Raw genomic sequence first — 12,098 nt, 5'->3', positions numbered from 1 at the left:
TGTGTGTGTGTGTGTATTAATTTGTCCATTTGTTTTCTTTGGCCATCCCATGTTCAGGGACTGGAAAAATTAATACTGTGAAACAGCGTTCTAGACATTTAGTGCAATCTCTATCAAAATATAAAATACATTCTTCACAGAAATTGAAAAAAATGATCCTAAAATTAATATGAGACACAGAAGGCCCTGAATAGCCAAAGCAATCCTGAGCAAAAAGAACAAAGTTGCAGGCATCGCACTACCTGATTTCAAAGCTATAGTAATCAGAACATCATGGTAGTAGCATAAAAACTGACACATAGATCAATGAAGCAGAATGGAGAACCCAGAAATAAATCCACAAATTTATGCCAAAATGATTTTCAACAAAGTCCTCAAGAATATTCATTGGGAAAAGGACAGTCTCTTTAATAAAGGGAGCTAAAAAAAACTGGATATTCCTATGTAGAAGAATGAAAATAAACCCCTATCTCTCACCATATTAAAAAAATCCACTCAAAATATATTAAAGATTTAAACGTCAGACCTAAAACTATGGAACTACTAGAAGAAAACACAGAAGAAACTCTTTAGGACATTGATCTCATCAAAGATTTATGGATAAGACCTCAAAAGTACAAACAACAAAAGCAAAAATTGACAAATGGGATTGTATCAAAGTAAAAAGCTCCTGCACAGCAAAGGAAACAATCAAGAGATTGATATCTAGAATATTCAGGGTAGACATAAGCTCGTGAATTTCACATGAACTTTATGTCCACCCTATATTATACAAGAAACTAAAAAACTAAACAGTTTTTTTAAAAAAGGCAAAAGCAAATATCAGATTTTTAAAAGGACAAATAAAATGAGTAGATATCTCTTTTAAAAAGATAGACAAATGACCAACAGGTGTATGAAAAAATGCTCAACATCGCTAATCATCAGGAAAATACAAATCAAAACTACAATGAGACATTATCTCAGGCTAGTTAGAATGGCTATTAACAAAAAGACAAAAAAAAAATTAATAAATTCTGGCAAGGATGTGAAGAAAAGGGAACTCATACGTGGTTGGTGGAAATGTAAATTAGTACAGCCATGAGGCAAACAGTGTGGAGCTTCATTAAAAAACTAAAACTAGAGCTACTATTTAATATACGATCCAGCAATACCGCTACTAGGTATAGATCCAAAGGAAAAGAAGTCAGTATGTTTAAGAGATATCTGCCTCGCCCTGTTTAATTGCAGCACTATTCACAATAGCCAGGACATGGGAACAACCTAAGTGTCCGTCAACAGATGAATAGATAATGAAAATGGGATATATCTATACAATGAAATACTATTCACCATAAAAAAGAACGAAATTCTGTCATTGACAGCAACATGGATGAGCACGGAACATGTTATGTTAAGTGAAATAAGCCAGGTACGGAAAGATAAATACCACATGTTCTCACTCACATGTGGGAGGTAAAAAAATGGCTCTCCTGGAGGTAAAGAGTAGAATGATGGTTAGCAGAGGCTGGAAGAGGGGGGATTGAGAAAGGTTAGTTAATCGGTACTAAAATACAGTTAGATAGGAGGACTAATTTCTAGTGTTTGATAGCACAGGGTGGCTATAGTTAACAATAATTTATTATATATTTTACTAGAAGAAAAGATTTGGAAATGTTCCAAACACAAAGAAATGATAAATATTTGAGGTGATAGACATTACCTTGATTTGATCATGACACATTGTGTACATGTATCAAAATATGATGCTACATACCACATAATATATGTAATTATGTATCAATTACAAAATAATAATAAAATCAGGAAAAATATACCACTGATCCTTGATCAATGTGGGCACAAACCCCTTGCACAGCCAAAAGTCCATGTTAATTTTATTTTTTTAAGGTTTTTATTTTTATTTATTTATTTGTTTAGAGACAGTCTCACTATGTCACCCTTGGTTGGTAGCGTGCCATGGCGTCATTCACAGCTCACAGCAACCTCAAACTCTTGGGCTTAAGTGATTCTCTTGCCTGAGCCTCCCAAGTAGCTGGGACTACAAGCACCCACCACAACGCCCAGCTATTTTTTGTTGCAGTTGTCATTGTTGTTTAGCTGGCCCAGGCAGAGTTCAAACCCACCAGCCACGGTGTGTGGCTGGCTCTGTAATTACTGTGCTATGGGCGCGAGCCCATGTTAACTTTTGAGTCCTCCAAAATTTGACAGACCATTGTTGGCCAGAAGCCTTACAGATAACATAAACAGTTGATTAACACGTATTTTGTATGTTAAAAGGATTATTCTAGAGAAAAGAAAATGTTATTGAGAAAGTCATAAGGAGGAGAAATTTATTTTTTATTCATTAAGTGGAAGTGGATCGTTATAAAGGTCTTCATCCTGTTGTCTTTGTGTTGAGTATGCTGAAGAGGAGAAGGAAGAGGAGCTCTTAGCTTTGCTATCTCAGGGGTAGAAGAGGCAAAAGGAAATACGAGTATACTTGGACCCATGCAGTTCAAAACCGTGTTATTCAAGGGTCAACGGATACATATATAGTCCAGAAGGCTCTCCTTAAAACTGTCTGCCAAACTCTCAAACCCCCTTAGTGACATCAATACAGGACCACTTTTAATGAGTGACATTAAGAGATTTTCACATTGCATACCCACCGTCTGGACAAACACCACTATAGGATAAATGCAGAATGCCACAACACTCAATCAGTCACTAGCCGGTGTTTAACGTGAATCAGGTGAATACCTTGCACAACGGTGTACTGGAGAAGAACCTCTGGTGAGCTAAGGAACTAACACGCCCGCAGGCCTCTCCTCAGGAAAGCTGTTCCTAGAGATTCTTTTTGCAAACCACCCTGCGCACGGAATGAAGGCAACACCGCCACACTGGCCTCCACGGACGAGAACAGGAACCCATTAGTCACACACAGCAAGGCCCAAGGCAAAATGATCGTGTTAAATCTTATGTGAGGGAGGCCATCTGCTTCTGAGGTCACTTGGCACGAAGCTCTTTGCCCAGCAGCAGAGCTCCTGATTAGATAGTGATGAAGAGACCTTGTTAGACTCACTCTTAGGAAGAGGGAACATTAGGTACACAGAGGGTGAGTTGCTCCAGCTCAACTAAGTAGCTGGGCCATGTCTCCGTGAGGCTGTTGGACATCCCAGTCTCGGAAACCTTGACAGACTAAGAAGATATGGCTACTCCTCTAGGCAGTTTACTCTTTGAAAGTTAATACCCCATCTACTGAAATTTTATACTTGAAGTCATTCTTTGCAGAATTCTTAGATTGAGTGAAAGAACTTCCTGATGCTTGCTACCATCTGAACATTTGTGCTCCTCCAAAATTCATGTCACAACCTAATCCCCTTTGTAGTGGTATTAGGAGGTGGGGCCTTTGGGAGGTGATTATGTCCTGAGGGCTTCATCCGCATGAGTAAGAGTAGAGTCCTTGTGAAAGAGGCTGGAGGGAACTTGTTTGCTCCTTCCACCATATGAGGATGTAACAGGAAGTGGTGATATATGAAGCACAGCGAGTCCTCACCAGACACCAGATCTGCCAAAGTCTTGATCTTGGACTTGCCAGCTTCCAGAATTGCTTTATAGTAAGCAATAAATTTCTGTTGTTTATAAATCACCCAGTCTAAGGTATTTTGTTATAGCAACAGGAACAGACTAGGACAATGCTTATTTGCAAACATCAAATATCTCAATCATTAGAATCCACCGTTTACTGAAGTCTTAATTTTTTCCTTTACTTATTCATCTGTACCAGGGACATTGTGCAGAAAGTAATGAAGAGTAGGATCCTTTTCCCACGTAAGAATTATTTTTCTCTTTCACTTTAATATGTCCCTTCCTGAGGGAAGCTTAATGCTAGAACTAAACTTATTTATAATTTACCGCCTAGCTTAAGTTCACTCATTGAACACTAAAGTTGGAGTTGCTTTACAGCTTTTTACAGGCTGACCTTTGGCATCATTACCCTCTTTCAAGGGCATCATGATTCTTTTCATAGAATTTAACTTTCAAAAGTACTTGAAACGTAGAAGAATTTAAAACTGAGACAGGAAGTGACTTCTTCAAACCTTGTTATTTAAAAATCTTAAAATATACATGATTGCAAGAGGGACTTTGCCTAACAATTGCTATCAGTGTAACCTGGCTTATTGTACCCTCAATGAACCCCCAACAATAAAAAAAAAAAAAAAATCTTTAAACATTTATGGTTAACACATGCATTAAATAAAACCTTAAAATATGCCTTAGAAAGCAATCAATTATTGAGTACTTACTGTGTGCTATGCCTTTGTTAAATACTTTATCCTTTCTCATTTAATCCTCACAATAACCTTTTGAGGTGGACAGTATTTAATATAGATCTTAAAGTGGAAGGAAAAAGTCTCGGTCCAAACTGTATAAAATGCTTTCTTTAGTAGTGGACAACATCAAGGAATTTCTGATGGAAATCCCTGCTTTTGAGCCTTGGTTCTAGAACTTACCATGTGTTCTTGGTCATATCATTTCCCTTCTACCAGGTGAAGACCTGGACTTCAATGTCTTCCCATGTTAATTAACAATGATTAATAATTATTTCACGTATCTTTATAATTACTTTTATTTGAGCTGAGACCTAGCTCCATCAGAACAAGCTCCATCTCTGTCATTTCACTGTTACAGTGCTAACCCAGTGTCTCTGAAAGATTTTGCACCTTTAAGCAGGCATCCTCAAACTTTTTAAACGGGGGGGCCAATTCACTGTCCCTCAGACCGTTGGAGGGCCGGACTATAGTTTAAAAAAAAAACAAACTATGAACACTTTTACACTGCTGGTGGGACTGCAAACTAGTACAACCTTTCTGGAAGGAAGTATGGAGAAACCTCAAAGCACTCAAGCTAGACCTCCCATTTGATCCTGCAATCCCATTACTGGGCATCTACCCAGAAGGAAAAAAATCCTTTTATCATAAGGACACTTGTACTAGACTGTTTATTGCAGCTCAATTTACAATCGCCAAAATGTGGAAACAGCCTAAATGCCCACCAACCCAGGAATGGATTAACAAGCTGTGGTATATGTATACCATGGAATACTATTCAGCCATTAAAAAAAATGGAGACTTTACATCCTTCGTATTAACCTGGATGGACGTGGAAGACATTATTCTTAGTAAAGCATCACAAGAATGGAGAAGCATGAATCCTATGTACTCAATTTTGATATGAGGACAATTAATGACAATTATGGTTATGGGGGGAAGCAGAAAGAGGGAAGGAGGGAGGTGGGTGGAGCCTTGGTGTGTGTCACACTTTATGGGGTCAAGACATGATTGCAAGAGGGACTTTACCTAACAATTGCAATCAGTGTAACCTGGTTTATTGTACCCTCAATGAATCCCCAACAATAAAAAAAAAAAAACTATGAACAAATTCTTGTGTACACTGTAGATATCTTATTTTGAAGTAAAAAACAAAACTGGAATAAATACAATTCACACCACTTCATGTGGCCCGTGAGCCGCAGTTCGAGGACGCCTGCCTTTAAGCATTTCATTTTGAAAAGCAAAAGCCAGAGAGAGTTCTTGGGTTAAATCCTTATCAGTTGTTCCTTCAATTATCAGTTAATTCTTTAATCAGGAATACTTGGTAGTCAGCTGAGAACAAGATCAGAATGTAGGTTGGGATCCTGGGGATGGAAAGGTCCCAGGGACTGATGGAAGACCAAAGAACATCAGATGAGAAAGTGCCCCCACAAAAAACTTCACCTACGTACATTTTGTCTAGACTGCCCAGCTCAGCTATGTCTTAAAAACTGGTGTGAAGGCAAGGAAAAATGTTCAGTGTGTGTAACACATAGTTCCACCTGGCTGAAGTCTGAGTGAAGTGCTGAGGAGAAAAAAACCAAAAAGCAAGCCCCGAGGGAGACATAAGGACAGTCAGAATCAGGAGTTTAGATTGTGCAGAAAGGAAACTTTGAAAGTTTGTTAAGTAGGAGGCAAATGACATTAGACCTATACTTTTTTTTTTTTGGAGACAGAGTCTCACCATGTTGCCCTGGGTAGAGTGCTGTGGCTTTTCACAGCTCACAGCAACCTCAAACTCCTTGGGCTCGGGACCTGTAGTCCCAGCTGCTCCGGAGGCCTGGCTATTTTTGTCATTGTTATTTAGCAGGTCCGGGCTGGGCTCGAATCTGCCAGCCGCGGTGTATGTGGCCGGTGCCCTACTCGCTGAGCTACAGGGGCCAAGCCAGACTTATGCTTCTTATAGGAAGTGGTGGGGATAGAGTGTGGAGGACAGGGGCCCAAGGGTGTGGTTAAGAGGCCCTTTCAACAATCAGTGGAGCCCCAAACTAGGTCATAGAACCACACAACGAATCATGGAGCTCCAAAAGTTTCCTGGAGGTTATGGAGCTCCAAAGCAGGATGAGGGTGATGTGACTAAAAAGAAGCTATGTGACGTTGCAGAGGACGTGGCCACCAACAAGATGGTAGGAGCTATTGCTGAGAGGACAATAGAGACACCTAAGGATTCTGGGCACTGATGAAAAAAGGTCCAAGAATGTCTGTTCTTTTACCATATTCTCCATCTTAAAAAAAAAAAAAAGCCTTAACGTGACATCAGTTGGCAAGTTGAGTGCCTAATTATACCTAGAAGAACCACAGAGAGAAATAAACCTGGCAGAAGGAAGGTGAGGCTAGCAGAGGTTCTGGTCCCTTCCTTCCAAACCCATGGGTACTGGTCTAATCCTCTAAGCACCTCTTTCCCTGGAAAGGCAGTTAAGATGACTGATAACTAAGAAGCCTGAACTCTGGTCTCCTTTCTGCTGACTGGTGCCTCCCTTCATCATTTATGTTCTCTTGCTCATGTTGGACTAGCGCATTTCGGTTATCTCCTGCAGAGCTCAAACTCCAGGACTGCAGCATCTATCCTTCTCTCTCTGTGTACTGCTTTTAATATTATCTTATTCGATTAAAAATATTTCCTCTCCTGTTTTTGAACCTCATTGTTTATAGAGCACAGAACCCATTCAGGGAAAGAGTGAAGGCATCGATATCTGGGTCTGGGCTTGGACATCAAGACAAAGCCCATCCGCCTCCCCGCCGGGCATCTCGTGGCGGTGGGGACCTACCACCCGGCAGTCTAGCCGACTGCGGCGGCCTCGTTCCCACGGCAACCGGCGGGCGGCCACGTCCTGACTTGGTACCGCCCGGCCGCGGCCCCGCCCCGCCCCCCACGCCGCGCGCCAGGGGGAGGAGCCCTGTTGCCAAGGGAACGAGAGGACGCCTGGCAGGCGCCCCCACCGCCTCCGCCCCTAGAAAGGCTGCGCGTCGCCCCGGAAAGCTGCCGCGGGGGAGGAGGAGGTAGAGGGGCAGGAAGTGGGAGGGAAGAAGTGCGAGGAGGAGGAAGAGGAGCTCAGGGACAGCCCCCTGTGCGATTGATGGGCAGCTCCTCTGCCCTGGACCGGCCAGCCCGCCCCGCCCCTCGGCCCCTTTAGCCCCTGGCAGGGGAGGAAAGGCAGATCCGCCAGGTAAGGGGCCGCTTCGGCAGGGCCTCGGCCCCCGCTCCTCCGAGGGGGTAGAAGTAGGGGGGACATGCTTTCCTTCTTTCCGAGACTTGGAAGATTCTGGAGGGAATTCGGGCCTGAAGGCTGGTGGTCTGGAGGCTTTCTCCCTCTGGCTCACCCCAGTCCCAACTTTTTTCCTTCCTGAAAGGGACTGGTTTGGGGAGACTGTGATCATTTGCACACAGGCAGCGGTCCCGGGCCTACATAACTTACCCAAAGACTCCGCTGGTAAGACCATGGCCCCTTGAGCTTATCAGTGCGACATTGTTGATACTGTTATTAAGGATAGCTCCGAATTGCTTGTCATACCTGTGACATTCATCTCCAAAGTTTCCCAATTACACATGGAATCTCTTCGCTCTTCTGAGCTTGAGGGTCAGTGTATGACTGCTCATCTCTCGCAATTTCACAAGAAAATGGAGAGTCGCCCCCAAACAAGCCCACTGCCCTTCGCCTTAATTTCCTAAGCCAAAGTTGCTAGGAGAGTTGAAAGATCTCCCCATCTTCCCCAAATAATGCTTCCTCTTTTTCTGCAGTCACAGTATGCAGAATGTTAGGAAAATTGGGTCCAAATCACTTGTTGCTTAAAAACATTTTATAAGCTAAGATTTTAAAACTCAATTTAAAAGCTAAGACTTAAACAAATACTGTAATCTTGGTCATTGCAAATTAATTAATTGAGGAAAAGGTTGACAAGGTCTTCTGAAATCCTTCTTCTAAGCACCCAGTTGTGGAAAGGGGGAATTTATAAACCCAACTGTAAGTATTAACATAGCTAATCTATCATAGCCATTTAGGCTTCATTTCAAAGGAATCCTCAGCCTAAAGAAAGGGTTAAAATTTACATTTTCCTTTTTGTTGAAACAATAAAGCATTCATTTTAATGATGTATTTCTGATGTAAGAACTTAGTAAGAAAACAGTAAAATAGCTTGTTATTAAAAAGAGCTCCCTTCAGATCAGTTCTTTTGACAACGGTAGCCATAGAACAAAAGAATAGCATATATATGTGTGTGTGTGTGTGTGTATGTACATATACAAAATAAAAATATATGATTTTTTAGAGAACCGAAAAATATATTCTGCAATCAGATTCTCTTCCCCTTAGGAAAAGTCAGTTGGTTTGAATTCATTGGAAATTTACACTGGAGAGGAATGTGTATGTCACAAGGTTCTTAGAATATTCCTCATTGAAATTTCACAGATGTGTAGAATTTTGAGGCCCAGAAGAATCATTTGCTCTTGCCTTCAGCAAAGCAGGACGTCCTTCTTCCTTCCCCATGTGCCTTCTACTCCCTTCTGCTTTCCCTCTCCCTACTTAATATGGCTTCACGTGTTGATTTCTAAAGCACAAATTTGGCACAATACATCATTGCTGGAGACTTAAAACAGACGTGTGCATGACTAAGAGTGGATTTTTAAATCGAGCAGTTCAAAGGTGAGCAATAGAAGAGAATACAGAAAGCTATTTTGGAAACGTGTATCTTGCCTACATTTTATTATCACAGCCCCACCCCACCTGTCTGTATTTGCTGAGGAAAAGTTCTTGGCTTCAAATGGCCATCTGGTTAAGTAGGCCCACAAAGCTGTGATCCATGGATTAAGCATTATCTCATGTGAATTTATTTCCATATGGTTATTTCTGTTTCTTGTTTATCCTGGTCAGTTTTTCAAACTTGCAGTGCGGTATGAAGTTCGAGCGAACACAGAGAATGTTTGTCTGAGCTGAGCTAACTGAACACCTTCTTGGTCTATCTCTAATATCCTATTCCTTGGTGGCCAGTATTTTTGTTTAATCTCACGAAGTATTGATGTATTTAAATAGGAAATTACATGTGGCACCACGATGCTTCTAAATATTATAAAAATACAATGTAATGAAGAGTTTACTGGTGGGAAAAGAGTCTTCTGAAGGCAATTTTAAAGTCCTTTATTTGGTAGATGATTGTGAAGTCAGAGGTAACCTAGCAAGTAATTCAAACTGTTATTTCCTACCTATTTAGATAAAGTTATTTCATGCCTCTTGACTTAGAAGACTCCTTAAAGTAACACTGAACTAAAGCCATGATAGATTAGCTGGTTTTTCTGTATTAACTTTGCAATCCAAATGCGCCATCCACGTGGACCCTGGGATGTGCCCCATTTGTGACCATTGACATATTTTCATTATAAATCCTTATGTTCTCTGCCTGATTAATATTCAGACAGGCTTCTCTTTTGGATCATAGCAGCAGAAATTCATCTTCCTGTCTGTTTTAACACCATTTTCTGGAAAGGGTGGGACTGTAACTTCATTCGAGGCAGGTAAAAATTCACATGAAAAGCTAAATGACTATTAATATGCTCAGAGACAAAATTTAGGGTTTATCTGTAGATGGCAGAACAACATATTGGGTTGTAGTTTTAGATTCCGACCCTCTCTTTCTATACTTGAGAGCAAATAACCCCTGAGAGATTAGCACAAGTTTTCCCAATTGCTCAGGGCTACACAATAAACCTCATGAAATTTCATAACTACCAGACCAGACACTAGGTCACCATGAGTCAGGGGCACCCTGACTGCCAATATCTACACAACTGAATAAACTGGAGGAGGCAAGGAAAGCCACAGACTGTATACACCTCAGGACAGGGACATCACCTGTCCTAATCTGCTGTTTCCCGAGAGCCTAGGGCAGCCTTTGTCACATGGTAGTTATCAAAATATATGTGCAGAAGTGAATGAAAGAACTTCTCTACACAATAAGCAGAGACAAGGTCCAGTAGTCTCGTTATTAATAGTGCCATTTTGTAACTTTGGGGGCTTAAAGATTTTGGTCACAAATGTAGCATTAGAGCCAAACTTGTTGAAAGCATCGCTTCTAGTCCTCTGCTTCCCGTTTATGCAACCTGCTGCCATCTGTCTTCAGCCACCGTACTAAATGGTCTCACCAAGGTAATGAATAGCCTCCTCCTGGACACGCCTCTCCTCGGCACCTCTGACATGGCGCCCTCCTGGTTTTCCTTCTACCCTCTGGCTTCCTTGCAGGTTTCTTTCTCTTCAGTCATCTGTTCCTTCAAGTGTTTCTTGAAGTTTTGTCCCATGTCCTATTTCTCTTTTCAATATTCAGTTTCGTCTGTCACTGGAATCCCAGAGATGCCCAGATCTTCACCTCTCTGATCTGCTCCAGAGCCCTGACATCTCCGTTTGCTGTATTCCAGACTCTTCCAACTCCATGCTCTTTCCTTATAAACATGCTCCTCCTCCTGTGTTTTCTTCTTTCTTTCTTTCTTTTTTTTTTTGAGACAGAGTCTCACTATGTCACCCTTGGTATAGTGCTGTGACGTCACAGCTCAAGTGACCTTAAACTCTTGGGCTTAAGCAATTCTCTTGCCTCAGCCTCCCAAATATCTGGGACTACATGCGCCTGCCACAGCACCTGGCTATTTTTGTTGTTGTTGTAGTAGTTGTTATTATTGTTTAGCTGGCCCAGGCCGGGTTCAAACCCGCCAGCCCCCATGTATGTGGCCAGTGCCCTAACCACTGAGCTACGGGCGCTGAGCCACCTCCTGTATTTTTTGAATCCAGTGTTGGCACCAGCCAGCTAGTTGTTCAAACCGGCAACCTGGGCAGCTTCCTGCAGACTTCCTGTCTCGCCCCATCCATGTGATCACCAATCCTGATGGTTTTCTTTCCTGAGTATTCCTTGAATCTATCCTGGTTAAGAGTGTGGACACCAGTGTGAGACACTGTGGGTTCAAATCTCAACTCTTCCACTTACTTGCTCTGTAACTTTAGAGAATTTACTTAATACCTTTGTGCTGCAATTTCTTCACCTACAAAACTGTGAAGATTGAATGAGTGAAAATGTATAAAGTGCCTAGCACTTGCAGAAGCTCAGTGATAGTAGCTATGGCCCCTTGTCCTCCCTGTTCCCCTCCTTCCCCTCTTCCTCTTCCTCTTCCTCTTCTTCTCCACTGTTGCTACCCAAATCTGGTCACCATCACATCACATCTGAATGACTATAATATATTCCCAGTGTTCTTCCTACTTCCATTTTTATTCCAGCTCCACCACCCATTCTCCACACTACAACTGGAAAGGCTTTTTTTTTTTTTGTAGAGACAGAGTCTCACTTTACTGCCCTCCGTAGAGTGCCATGACGTCACAGGACTCACAGCAACCTCTAGCTCTTGGGCTTCCGCGATTCTCCTGCCTCAGCCTCCCGAGCAGCTGGGATTACACGCCCGGCTATTTTTTGGTTGCAGTTCAGCCGGGGCTGGGTTTGAACCCGCCATCCTCGGTATCTGGGGCTGGCGCCCTACTCACTGAGCCACAGTTTTAAAAACACAATCTAATCATTTACTCCCCAGATTGAAAGCTTTCAGTGACTTCACGTGACTCTTGGAATCATGACCTTCAAGGCGACTGCAGGAGCTGGCTTCCCCTCCAGCCCTTCCAGTGCTGTTCCTGCGTGTCTCTGCCCCAGCTCTGCTGTCCCCCACCCTTGTTCCTCATCTGCACCTGCCCTCTCATGCCCTGATGCTGTCATCTCTGTCTA

The 12,098-nt window shown here is 42.2% G+C and overlaps 1 protein-coding gene across 7 annotated transcripts in view; it reads left to right on the top strand.

Annotated features, from left to right (window-relative positions):
• The window catches only part of MARCHF10 (membrane associated ring-CH-type finger 10), a 239,954-nt gene that overhangs the window by 139,949 nt on the left and 87,907 nt on the right, over positions 1–12,098 (top strand). Inside the window, exon 1 of one of the 7 annotated variants that reach the window (XM_053567911.1) lies at positions 7,355–7,522. The exons of 5 other annotated variants lie outside the window; for them this stretch is intronic. The gene's annotated coding sequence lies outside the window, so the exon portion shown is untranslated. Of the gene's footprint in view, positions 1–7,354; positions 7,576–12,098 lie in introns of those variants that run through there. One more of the 7 variants, XM_053567912.1, reaches the window with a different exon arrangement.

The sequence above is a fragment of the Nycticebus coucang genome, chromosome 18 (genome assembly GCF_027406575.1).
Source record: "Nycticebus coucang isolate mNycCou1 chromosome 18, mNycCou1.pri, whole genome shotgun sequence".
NCBI classification, from domain to species: domain Eukaryota; kingdom Metazoa; phylum Chordata; class Mammalia; order Primates; family Lorisidae; genus Nycticebus; species Nycticebus coucang.
This window is presented reverse-complemented; position numbering and strand designations above follow the sequence as displayed.